The sequence below is a fragment of the Colletes gigas genome, unplaced genomic scaffold, assembly GCF_013123115.1.
Source record: "Colletes gigas isolate AHSC1104 unplaced genomic scaffold, ASM1312311v1 Colletes_gigas_Sc00013, whole genome shotgun sequence".
In the NCBI taxonomy this organism is placed as follows: domain Eukaryota; kingdom Metazoa; phylum Arthropoda; class Insecta; order Hymenoptera; family Colletidae; genus Colletes; species Colletes gigas.
This window is the reverse complement of record NW_025106642.1, coordinates 5,737,910-5,751,549: the sequence shown is the minus strand read 5'-3', so window position 1 is coordinate 5,751,549 and position 13,640 is coordinate 5,737,910. Positions and strand designations below refer to the sequence as shown.

The window sequence follows — 13,640 nt, the reverse complement described above, 5'->3', positions numbered from 1 at the left end:
AGAAAGAGACATGGCGTCAGAAAAACTTTGAACGGAAGCACAGTGCTTTACGAAGAACACGAACGAAGAAAACGAGGGTCGTGCATTCGACTGATTCAAGAAGCAATCGTTGTGCAGTCAAATTTTTGAAATCGACTTTCGTGCGGGTTTTCCGGGGGGGAAAACGGTGCTTCACGGTCGTTACGAGATGATAATATCGTTGGGTGTTTGCCGTTTTGCTCGTGGCCGTAGTTCGGTCTCACCGCGTGGATAATCGAAACGGCGGTAACAGTATCAAGATCAATTACGTAAAAGGAACGTAAAGAAGATTTCTTTTTATTTCATATGCACGTATATACGTGAATACGTACACTCCAGCATCGTTGAATGACCCATACTTTCACTTTCGTAATTAACGCAGATACCTGCGCCTTGTGTTTACTCGTCTACCAGCTGGAAACAATACGCGGATTTCCCCGTGGATCTGGTCTCGTTCACGGGCAAATAATTGATACTTTTATTTTCAGTTTCGTCGAATGCGTACGCGTGTTCGTTTAGACGGATGTTGAGACGCGATATCCGGTCGCGCACGCGCCCGCCGCTGGTGTTCCGGTGCTCGAGCTGCTGTAATCGCGGTCTCTCGACTCTTCCGAACCCTGCCATAACATATAATAACGGCTATGATACAAGCCCGGCGTACAGACGATTTCACTTTTAGCCAAGAGGCTGCATCCTCGTCTCTCCGGTAGAAAAGCGGACCCAGTTCGCGTCTGCGCCATGTGATAAAGTCCCCACCTTTCTTCCGATCGCCTTTGTTGCACCGTGGTCTAACAACAAATGGACAGTGACGGGCTAAATCCTTATTCAGATGCAACGAGTAACTTCGATATTCGAACCACTATTTATACAAATGAAACGTTTAAGTTCCGCGAAATCAAACCAGGGAAACTAAATTGTAATCGTTTACTGTTCTCCCGAGGAGTCGAAATTTTCAATTCAAAGTTTACTTCGACACTTTATCCTAATAATTTGTACATCGATGAAAATCATAAAAGCATTAGGGAGTTATCGTAGTCTAGAGGTTAATTGTTTAAGCGCATTTTGAGATTATTTTTTTATACGACCATAACACATTATTGTATCAGGATTTGTGTGACATGGTTTTGACAATATATTTTAAATCGTCGACGATGTAGATGTTTTAAAAGAGCTCCTTCGATCGAATATGCCTGCACGGTTGCCACGATACCGGTCGTTCTTCTTATCAGATGTAAACGAACGAACAACCATTATGTTTAATGTAGACGCGTCTATCGTGAGTACCGAAAGTGTGCAAAAATTTTTACAGCACTTTGTTCCACTTTAACGTGCCAAACGAACGGTTAAAAACATTGTATTTAAACAATTTTGCTACGGACGATAGAGACACACGCGTCGAAGATACTTGTCAAACTTGGTCGTAATCGATCAACTAGAACTTGAGGTATCATAAGGTAATTTGAGAAAAATGCAAAGTATGTTGCTTTCAGAAAATGAAATAAAAAACAAATGATTTTCTTATGATTCTAGATTAGAATAGCCCCTTTAAGTTCGATTTCCTTGTTAGGTACGCGTGTCGATTGACAGCTGAACCTGGGTCCCGCGTGTTAGGATACACCCTGTATAGGTTCACCGAGTTAAAACAGAAATTAGGAGCGAACCGTGTCCCCTTTCTCTTGCCAAGCCAACCGTGGTATAAAATACTTTCCCTCTCGGGAGACAAGGCGAGCCTCGAGACGAAGGAGCAAGCAGGAAGGAAAAAGCAGGGGCAGGCCTGTGGCTCTGAAACGGAAAACCGGAAAACGATCGCTTCTAATCGCGAGTCTCCGGGCTCGTTTCCCTTCTACTTCTCTGCTCTTTGTTTCTTCGCCAGTCCCGGTTGCTTTGTCTCTTTTTTTTTTTTTCAACGAGACACGTTTTCTAGTCGGAGGTCGGAATCGGACGCCAGAGTCCGCCAAGACTGATCTTCGGCCCGAGAGATTCGGTCCGATCGAGTCACGCGAACCGTGCCACGTGTTTCCGGCCTCGCAGCCAACAATATCGCTTCCTCGGAACGCTGCCTCTTGAAGAACAAGGGCCATCCGGTGCGTTCGGTTCTCAATATCCCGTGAAACGGGAGAAACGTATCGCGCGAACGATCGTTTTCCACGTCATCGATCGCCTGTTTTAGCTGTTTCCCATTTCGTGCCATTTCTTTATACATATCGATCAGAGTAACATTTTTAAACATATACAAGGTGTTCGATCATCCCTGGGAAACTTTTTAATGGGAGATTCTTGAGGCCAAAATAAGACGAAAATCAAGAATATAAATTGAATTAAAAAATTTCAAATCTTTCTGAAAAAATTATTTTTAGCTAGAGGGGTCAATTACAATTATTTTTTGTGAATAGACATACCCCCGAAATCCTACGCACTTTTGAGAAAAAAATTCGAGTAGGTGTGAAATTTTTAGACAAAATAAAAAATTTCAAATCTTTCTGAAAAAATTATTTTTAGCTAGAGGGGTCAATTACAATTATTTTTTGTGAATAGACATACCCCCGAAATCCTACGTACTTTTGAGAAAAAAATTCGAGTAGGTGTGAAATTTTTAGACAAAATTAAAAAATTTCAAATCGTTCTGAAAAAATTATTTTTAGTTGCAGGGATTAATTACAATCATTTTTGGTCAATAGACATACTCCCGAAATCCTACGCACTTTTGAGAAAAAAATTCGAGTAGGTGTGAAATTTTTAGACAAAATTAAATAATTTCAAATCGTTCTGAAAAAATTATTTTTAGTTGCAGGGATCAATTACAATCATTTTTGGTCAATAGACATACCCCCGAAATCTTACCCACTTCCGAGAAAAAAATTCAGTAAGTGCCTAAATTTTTCGACAAAATTAAAAAATTTCAAATCGTTCGGGAAAAATTTTTGTTGGTTGCGGGGGTCAATTACAATCATTTTTGGTGAATAGACATACCCTCGAAATCCTACCCACTTTCGAGAAAATAATTCCAGAAAGTAGACAAATTTTTCGACAAAATTAAAAAATTTCAAATCATTCTGAAAAAATTAGTTTTAGTTGCTAGGGTCCGTTGCAATCATTTTTGGTCAATAGACATACCCCCGAAATCTTACCCACTTCCGAGAAAAAAATTCATTAAGTGCCTAAATTTTTCGACAAAATTAAAAAATTTCAAATCGTTCGGGAAAAATTTCTGTTGTTTGCGGGGGTCAATTACAACCATTTTTGGTGAATAGACATACCCTCGAAATCCTACCCACTTTCGAGAAAATAATTCCAGAAAGTAGACAAATTTTTCGACAAAATTAAAAAATTTCAAATCGTTCTGAAAAAATTATTCTTAGTTGCAGGGGTCAATTACAATCATTTTTGGTCAATAGACACACCCCCGAATTCCTACGTACTTTCGAGAAAAAAATTCTTTACCGCAAATATACTGTGTGGCCAGAAATGTATACACCCTGTATATACATACATGTCGACAGACATCATCATTTCGGCCAATCCTGACATATTTTCATCCTCGAACATCAAAACATACAAAATACAGTTTATTTATTTATTGGACAAATACCCTTACAAGAGTATTTCCTCAAGATCTATCGATGCATCGCGGATTCTTAACGGAGACCGATAACTACAGTATTTCACTGTTTTACGTCACTCTCACTACTTTCCAACTTGTACATTATCTTATATTTTGCTTTTATAATTGCCATTACGCGTTTCCGCTTTGATGCTCCTATGAACGCGAACTTATATTTTTAATTTCCTAGTAATTCGTTACCATCGAAATTAGCTTCGTTGAAATACTTTTAAGTAGGAAAATTCGTGAGATATTTAGATCTTTGTTATCATATGCAAAAAAGTTGGTAGATAGCATGCCTAAACGTTGTCAAGAGATAATCGCTAATGGGGGGAATCTCCGACACAAACCTTATTAATAAAATTGTGTTTCATTTCATCAGAGAATGAAATGTCTCATTAGAAAAAACGAGTTTCTATGAAAAACTTATATATTCTGAAAATCTTAAAATATAACAAAAACAATAAATTAGGAGTGAAAAAACTAACTACATTACTTCCTAGTCATTTTTGATCTTTTCTCAAAATCCGAACTTCTAGCCCTGGTCTCCCCCACTTGCGATCTGTACACAATTGTTTACGAAGTAAATGATTGTTTTCTGATCTATCGCGTCTCTTACGAAACAGACTCGATAATTGAAATATTTTTTTAGGGGTTGTAATATCGAGACTGAAAGGGTATAACGGGGACAGTCCCGTTCCCCTCTCTTCCGCGGAGTCTTTTTTAAAAGGAGTAACAGTAGCGTAGCGATCGGTGGCGAAGGCAACCTTCTCCTGGCGCGGGCTGCCTACGATCGTGCCAACAATCACAATCGCCACTGTCGGAGCTGGTCCCCAGTCCCCAGTCCCCGGGGTCCTGTTCCCCTACCATCCAACATTTGCCACCGACGTCGACGGGTATCGTCGGCCGCAGTTAGACCGAGTCCGTTCGCGCATTCGCATTAATTTCCAATCCCGCGGTGTGCTCTCTGCCCGCCACTCGTTTGCTCGCCCCCTCCTCGGCCGCGAATACGGCGCCGGTTTCAGAGGCAAGCGTGTCCTCGCCGCGAGGGTGTCCCGAGGGTGACGGAAAGAAATGCCCGTGAATTCGAGCCCGCGTAGCGCGAAAACGTCTGGGTCCAGAGAAGCGAGCGCGTGAGAGGTCAAAAATCGCGTTTCCCTCCTGTGACAGCTTTTCACGAATCGTACGTCGAACGGTCTCGAAAGGGAGACGCAAGGATAAGAAAGCTGCTGGATGCGGCCAGGATCTATCAGGATATCACTTATCGCGTAAGGATTGTTCGTCGTTTGTGGCCGGATAGAGTTCGTTCGTCTCCGGAACGACAGCGAAAGTGCACGTACCGCGGAGGACGTGCACGATGCACGGGTGCACTTGTGCCAGATTCCCGTGCCTCTCGCGGAGAAGGAAAACCGGAGAAAAGGACGCGTTTATGTGCTCGTAATCTGCCACCTGTCGTTGCCGATCGACCGACAATCATTTCGCCTGGAAATCGCTTTTCCTCGTACGCCTCGCAGATTATCGTACGACCCGCTTACGACGCTTATCGCGCGCCTAACGATCCAGTTCAATACGAATCCTATGGAGAAATAGGAGGGTTCGAGTACCTAATACGGTCCACTTATTTTTCGAATATTTTCTAACTTTTCGCGATTTATTTTTACCGAATCAACAATTCTTAGTTCTAATCTGCTCTGTAACGAACAGATCGAACTGCACTTGGCTTACTAGACCACGTTAGGTACTTTCACCCTATATTCGATCGTCGGTGCAATCTTGCCTTTATTTGCGAATAACAAATAATTATTTACTCGAATTTACGTAAACAGAAGTTAATTTACGTTGTTCGCGAATAAAGTTTACCCAACTCCGATCGTCGGAAGTAGTGCGTTTCCATGGCGCGAGGAAAGTCGAAGCACGCGCTACGGTTTTATTACCAAGACGATCCTCGCGAAGAAACGGTGAAAAGGCGAAAGAGAAAATGATGCAGAACTTTGCATTCCAACGCGAAACAGTTGCTCCGGCCACTATTGGATTATAGAAATTATTTAAAAGCGCTCTGGTGTTTCGATCTTTTGCAAACCGGTGGACTCTTTTTGTTACGATCCACCGGGCAACTTTCTGACGACGTTTCTAAAACTTGACGGTGTTCTTTTTTCCCACGAACGTCTATAAATTGCTTGACGATTTATCGAGGTTTGCTTTCGGCGTGTACGAAAGGAGAAAGGTGTTTTGCCGAGGCGCGCGAAACTTGGGTTTTAGACGGTCAAGGAAACGACGAATTCTGCCCCAATTTGTCTAGAGTTTTGGTATTTCCAGCAAAACCATAGAGTATTTAAATGGGCATTAAAGGACCCTTCGACGCGTTCAAAATTAAGACACATTTCAAGTAACTGCAGAAACGAAAATAATCATTTGATCGATATAAGCTTTTGTGGTTTAACTTATAATAGAAAAGCGTCAATTTTATTTTAAAATGATTCTTGTTTGCATTTATGACGTAATCGCTACCAGCAAATCCTTTTCTACGTGGCTGATCGGTGTGCATGATTCTAGCCAAACTGGAGCTGAAGCAAAAATTCAGAAATTGCTTGAAACTGTATTATATTCTCTAGAGATTGACGTTCGAAAAATTTGATTTTAGTGAAAATTGTTAAAATGTTTATTTTCGTTTGTGCAGTTATTTCTAATATGTCTTACTTTTAAATGCGTCGAAGAGTCCTGAGCACAACTGAGTATAACATTTCAGGGAATGTCTGATATTTTTAAAATCCACACACATTTTTCACACGACACGACGCTCACCTCGTTCCGTTCCCCCGCCAGATATCTCCCTCCATTCGTACCAACTTACCATTCTCACTAGACTCACTGTCCCCAACTCACACTCGTTGTCACCTATTCAAAAAATCGTTTTACTTTTCATTTAGCATCTAGTAGATTTTCCTTCATTTTTTGTTATTTGCAATAGTCAGACAAGAACACTATCGATTCAGTCAGGTACCTAGAGTTGCTCGAGAGAGCAAGGCCTTCAGGTTTAGATAACAATAAAAATTTAATCATCGATATTGCAAAAATTATCGAGTGTCTGGAATTAATCGTCCAACACCCATTTTACTTAAAAAATTCTTTTCAAAGACATCCCAAAACATGACTGATCTTCCAGAGCTCTCTGCGATCTTCTTTACTTTCCTCAAATCGTGTTAACAATAAATGGAAGTAATCGTTCCAGTTTAGATTGAATTTCTCCTCGTCGCTGACGTTGACAGGTTTCGATTAATTTTTAAACGCATCTTTTCCTGGATATATTGTAGGCGAAATGCAGAAAATGTGTTTGACTGTTGGAGACAGAGAGGCAGTCGTGAATCGTTACGCGCGGGGCTCCTTTCAGATCGACAGTCGATTGCACCGTTTCGTTCGAGGATAGACGTTTTCACTGGCTGATGAGGAGTCTTGATGGTGAATTTGATTCAGGCTTCTAGGACATGATTGTCGGTGTCAGGAAGCGGGTGTTTCGCAGCCGTTGCTAAACGTCCGATGTTGCGCGCGTCTGTCGCTCACGCTTCAAACGGAATCGCGCGAATCTTTCATCTCGTTGTTCCGTTCGCACGCGTTTCTTGCGGCATTTTTATTTCTCTATATTTAACGATATGTTCTCGATATTTACTCGTCTAAATACCTCGATCTGTAATCCTAATCCCATCAAGACTAGTCTTTGGTTCGCGTATCAAGTTCAAACGCATAATGAAACCTCTTTAAATAAATTACATTTTATATGTTATTAAATTCCAAAATATATTTATTATTAACACGTTGACGGGTCAGTGACACTATTTAAAAATCTACAAGCATTAAGGTTCATTTATCGTATGTGTTTTAAAGCTTCAAACGTCGGTCACCGGTGACCACCATGGTAACCAACGCGTTAAATTATAAAATGTTTCTTTAATTAATGTAAACTATGACATTCGTATTTGTTGAAAGACAAAACTCGTTGGATCGTCTTTAGTCGCGTTTAACTATGCGTATACAGGCGTTTACGGTCCAAGTAAAATACCCGATAAGATTACAAAGTATGTCATCTATGCTTTAGTGATTGTTGTATCGATGCACTACTGTTCAACAACGCAATGGAAAACAGTAATGGCTGTTTTTCTTACATTTCTTTATACGATAAAAACAAAGTTGTCTGTAACTTCTCGGAAATTCTATCATTATCGATAAATTTGAAGTATGTAAATCGAAGTGCAATCAACATAATACGAGAATCTTCAATTTTGCACAAGCTGATTTATACATATTTTAATCGTTTCGACTTGATATTGAAGATTTTTCAGTACTACGAAAAGAAGTATTTTTGAAGAAAATTGTAGAAATAAAATTAGAAGGCACAAAGATGAATGACATTAAGTTTACTTTAAAGAAAGACAAAATAATAGAAAAGAATTGTGAAGAAACTAACAATAGAAATCGTGTGAAGAAATCAACTACCAAATATAATATATTTGTTCTCATTAAGCTGTTAGTTAATGATCATCTCGGAGTAAATTTGAGTAAAATAAATAATGAAAAATTATGAATAGCCTAGGTTCACTCCAAAAAGAAACAATAACCAATACGAAGCTTAATACGAAGAAATTTATCCTTTTTTTAAATTTCTCGTTGCAACTAAGGATCATCGATATGATCTTTGTTCCATTGCAAATAACAGATGCAAACTTTAACGCGTTAGACATTACCAGAAGTGAAAAGTGCTTGATGAACATATGCATAGGAGATAATTGATATACATCTCAGTTTCTTAATTTACGAGTCAATTGGCACAAGTACACGTAGTGTAGATCGCAGAGAACGTTTTTCATAGCAAGTGGTCGAAATGATAGCCGGGTGAATGTAGGCTTCCACACAGGTTTTCTCAATGAAATCGAGTTTCTTTCACTTTCTGGCAAGCATCTTCAGCGCTTTGCTCGAGTCGATCAACGATACCGATAAGACTTGAATACATAAGACATTTGAAAGGAAAGAAGTGCAAATAGTTTGTACAATTACATTCGAATATATCTGTATCGAAATTGTCTATTGTGTTATCGGACACAATTGATCTACAAATTATAAAACACAACAATTCTTGAAGCATTAACTTTCGAACGTGTATTTACCAAGATCTTCACTTTTCAGGTAGCAAAAATAAGTTATACTAAAAGTTTCTACGGAAGAAATCATTAGGAAACGATCATTCTTTGTTTAGGTGGAAAATAATAATTTTCGTTTTAGCAGTTCGAGTTCCTGTCTCTTGAATTTAACAAAAATTCTTGTATCTCGTTTTACTCGTTAAGTATTTTGGAAAATATTTAAAACTCTGTTTATCAGATAGCATCTTGATTTTCACATTCTTTGAACGAAGTTCCAGGAATTTCAATGTTCGTCCCGAACCAAGCTTCAGGTATTCGTGACTCGTATCAGGTATTTAGTATTTTGCGTTGTAAATACGTAGTCGACGATGACCTTTACTTACACAACGTTTGACGCATAAACGGATGTAATTTGTTTGCGTTGGTAAAGCAGACAATCTTAAATTATTCCAATAGAATTTATTTGCAAACCTATGATCAATCACACCAGTCCAAGTCTAACGAAATATTAACCTGTACAGCGAAGGGAGCAATATGGGCATTAAATTCTTCAGGCTTTCAAAGAAAAAAAAGAATTAATTTCTTTTATCTATCTAGGTAGACGTAACCCCTTGACTTTTTCTTCGTTTCTTCGTTTCTCTGCTATAAATTCTTCGACCTCTTCCTCGTTTCGCATTTTCCTAGATACACGCGTGAAACCTCGGAGATATATTCTTAAAATCAGGTTCCCAAACATGGTAAAAAAAAAAGTTAATTTTTATCTGCCATCTGAGCAATCCTTTGACTCGCTGCCTATACTTTTCCTTCGTTTCTCCGCCATAAATTCTTCTACCCCTTCTTCGCGAAAGAAGAAGTAAAATCCGTAGGAACTCGTTAAACTTTGACCTTACAACCGTGAAACGTTATTTTCTCCGGTTTTCGGTGTATACGGCTGGCAGCATTTCATTCCTGGTAACCGGGTTCTGTATTTGCGTAACCGGGAGGACGAGTTTTTTCGTATAAAGTTTTGCACGAGAAAGAGGAGCTCGAATTCGGCTCGATGGGTCGCGTCCCCCGACACGTCCCCGAAAAGTCACGGCGTTTCCTGAAACTTGTCTAGTTTGCGTCGCGATCACGAACGGAGGAAACGAGCACCGGGGCCGCAGGACGAGACGGGAACCGCTGAGTGTGTTGGATGTGCAGTGATCACGGAATTGGTGAGCACCGGAACCACGCCGGAAGTAAGGTCTTTTAGCGGGTCACGGATTCGTCGAGTGGAATAAAGCGTCTCTGAACCCTCGTGGCCGACTTTAGCGCGTCAGTGCAACCCTTCGATCCTTTTGTCGGCACGATGATACCGAGGATCGCGACGCTCGCGACGATGGAAACATGAAGACTCTCGATCGACGCAGCCCTACTCCTGCCGACCATAAATGACGTAAGTTTTCATCAATTCAATACGATCAGTAAAACGATATTTCATGGCCAAAATTAGACATCTTCTAATCTTCTGTCCAACTTCGATTTTAACGTGCTTTTACAGAATGATAGCAGAGCCCTTTTGGTGTATGCAAATAAATTTTGGATGTACATGTTCAATACTTTTTCAAATATAAATAATTAACGTGGGAGAATTCTAAGTTCTATATAACTTAATATTAATTCAGTTTATAAAATTTTGTATATAGGGTGTTCGGCCACACCTGGGAAAAATTTTAATGGAAGATTCTAGAGGCCAAAATAAGACGAAAACCAAGAATACTAATTTGTTGATGGAGGCTTCGTTAAAAAGTTATTAACGTTTAAAGTTTCGCTCGTACTGAATTTTTTTCTCGAAAGTGGGTAGGATTTCGAGGGTATGTCTAATAACCAAAAATGATCGTAATTGACCCCCGCAATCGAAAATAATTTTTTCAAAACGATTTGAAATTTTTTTTTCGCCGAAAAATTTCACACCTTCTCGAATTTTTTTCTCGAAAGTGAGCCGGATTTTGAGGATATGCCTAATAACTAAAAATAATTGTAATTGATCCCTGCAATCGAAAATAATTTTTTCAAAACGATTTGAATCACATGAAATTTCAGGGGAATCATTCATTCATGATCAGACATTAGATTTTTGGTATGAATTTTTTTCTCGAAAATGCGTAGGATTTCGGGGGTATATGTATTCACCAAAAATGATTGTAATTGACCCCTGCAACCATAAATAATTTTTTTAGAATGATTTGAAATTTTTTAATTTAATTTTTTAATAACTTTTTAATGAAGCTTCAATCAAGAAATTGATATTCTTGATTTTCGTCTTATTTTGGCCTCTAGAATCTCCCATTAAACCATTCGACTTTGATGAAGGCAATTCTCCTAATTATTGCAGTACTACAATCAATAAACTCCTATTTGGTACATATTTTCTTTCAAAACAAAACTATACAACAATTCATGAACTAAATTAATATTAATAAAAATTTAAAAACATCTTTATATCCATATTTTGTTTCGAGAAATATTCATTTTCTATTATGTGCTTTGATCGTTTACAAAATTCTACTATTTTCGATGCCAATTTTACGAATTGCGGACATCCCAAACTTTTCGATCGACATTTATGTGTTTTGTCACGATTAAGAGTTGAATATATTAATGGACTGTGATTAGAAAGGTAGTGCACGGTGCTAAATATAGCGAAATTCTACACAAAGAACTTGGTAGAAAGATTCGTAAACAAGAAGTGATTTAATCGAGCCACACATTGATTTTATGGTAATAAATCAGATTCGTGGAAGCGATTGAGAACTTCCATAATTTGGAGGAGAACGAGCTCGGGCAGTAAACGTAGAAATTGTTTAAGTTATTAGTTCGTACGTGAATATAAATGGTCGATAATTATATTTTCTGTCGGATGTATCCCTGATTGCACAAAATAAATGCTTCGCGAACGTGCAATTACCTCGAGCTCTGTAATGGTTGTGCATCGATTGCTTCTATTTTTGTCGTTTTTTTTTCCCCCCCCAATTAACGACTCTCATTTTACTTTTCCCGCGTGCACGTTACCCGGCAACAGTCTTTAACTGATTATTCGCGTAAACGCTTTCGATTGATTAGTGACAGAGGCAAAGATCCTGCATCGCAAAAACAACCTCTGCGAAGCTTACCAAAGAAGTAATTAGATGTGACAAGAAGAAGTAATAACTCGCGATTACATAACTGTCGGATTACATGAATACCGAACGACCATTCACGCGTTAATTTTATTGGAATTTTATTTGATTGAATCTGCTCTCCAGTAAACAATAATTAAATTCTATTCGTTGCGATTACACCATTGGCACGAACTAATATCGATATATCACGAAGACTTAATTAACTTCATATTATCGTACGTACATTTCTTTGCTCGTTCAGCATCAACTGTGATTAAATTTTTTTTACGAACATTTCAATTTAATCTATCAGACTTGTATTGTTTTGTAACGCTATAAATTGTTCGTTTAAAAGTGATTTCAAAGAATTAGTCGGTGTCTTTGTAAAGAAATTTCGTGATATAGTGTTCATAATAATTATGTATACATAGTTGATATATATAAGATTACGTATAAAATTAATTTCATCGAATCCTGTTCGCCTAAAGGTTAATAATCGTTAAAAAATGGTTCAAAGTTTAGAACAAGTTTGCACATTTTGCATTGATATTTTTGAAAGGGGAAACGTGGTTTACAAAATTGCTCGTTTATCCAAGTACTTGGAATGTGAAGCAATATACGGATCTTTTTGTAACGGAAGGGAGCGGAAAGGAATTGGTAAATTGAGCACGTGCGATGTGTCGTTCTTGTTTAACGATAGAAACGTGTCCACGTGTCGTGGCGTATAATCCTTCATTTATGAGCTCGTACGCGATGCGGGCTTCCCATTCTAGTTTCCAAAACTAATAGTACAGGAAAAACGACCGAAAAATTACTTATCAAGAAAGCAATTCACATTTACCGAAACCGGAAATTATAATATCGATACATACATATGTAAAAGTAACGATGCAGGCATTTGAATTTCTAAATCGTTATTTCCTCATTTTCACGCACAGTTATAAAATACCTTCTACTTTCCACAACACTTATTCTACAGAAAAGGCAATTTATATTAATACACACGGAAAACCCATACACCTTCTTCGATTCGAATCAAATTTCATCGACGTTAATCAATTGTCGTTGCTACACGTTTATGAAAATTTGTGACATTTACTTTCTCCAGCAAATATAATTTTCTCCGAAAACTTATAATCGAATTTTCAAGAAAAGTCGACAGGGGGTAGGTACCTAAAATTTACAAATTTGAAATCATTCTGGAAAAATTATTTTCGGTTGTGGGGGTCAATTACAATTATTTTTGGTCAATACACATACCCCCGAAATATTACGCACTTTCGAGAAAAAAATACGAGTAGATGGAAAAGTTTTATTAATAATTTTTGTCAATAATTTTGTTATTCTTGATTTTCGTCTTATTTTGGCTTCTATTTGGCCTAACACCCTGCATAACAATTAGGTTGGTAGGTGGCCCGAAAGAGCAAAATGGACGATACATTGTGGATAAAAATGATTGTTTTTCAAAGAAAAACTAGTCTTTGGTCGGCCCAATAATTATCAGACTATAACAAAAAATGATCGATGGTAATTTACGGATAGTTGGTGCCTCGGCAATTTCTATGACCTTGAATCACAGAAGGTATCCTCGAGAAGTAACTACCGTTAGAATTGCTGCTCGTTCCGTTGGTAGCTGGAAACGCCTAATCGGCCAGGACTCGTTACGACCAGCTCTCGAAACCGCAGGACTCTTCCAAATACGATGGTTAATTAAAGTGACTTGGTGGCTACTTAGCAGACAAGATGCAAAAGCACGTGGGGCCATATAAG

General features: G+C 38.4%; 1 protein-coding gene across 2 annotated transcripts in view; it reads left to right on the top strand.

Moving 5' to 3' along the window:
* Positions 1 to 4,542: 4,542 nt before the first annotated feature.
* LOC122399413 (A disintegrin and metalloproteinase with thrombospondin motifs 8) overlaps positions 4,543 to 13,640 on the top strand; it is a 72,845-nt gene continuing 63,747 nt past the window's right edge. Inside the window, exons 1-2 of one of the 2 annotated variants that reach the window (XM_043400085.1) lie at positions 4,543 to 4,759; positions 9,848 to 10,165. The gene's annotated coding sequence lies outside the window, so the exon portion shown is untranslated. Of the gene's footprint in view, positions 4,888 to 9,847; positions 10,166 to 13,640 lie in introns of both variants that reach the window. The other variant, XM_043400084.1, reaches the window with a different exon arrangement.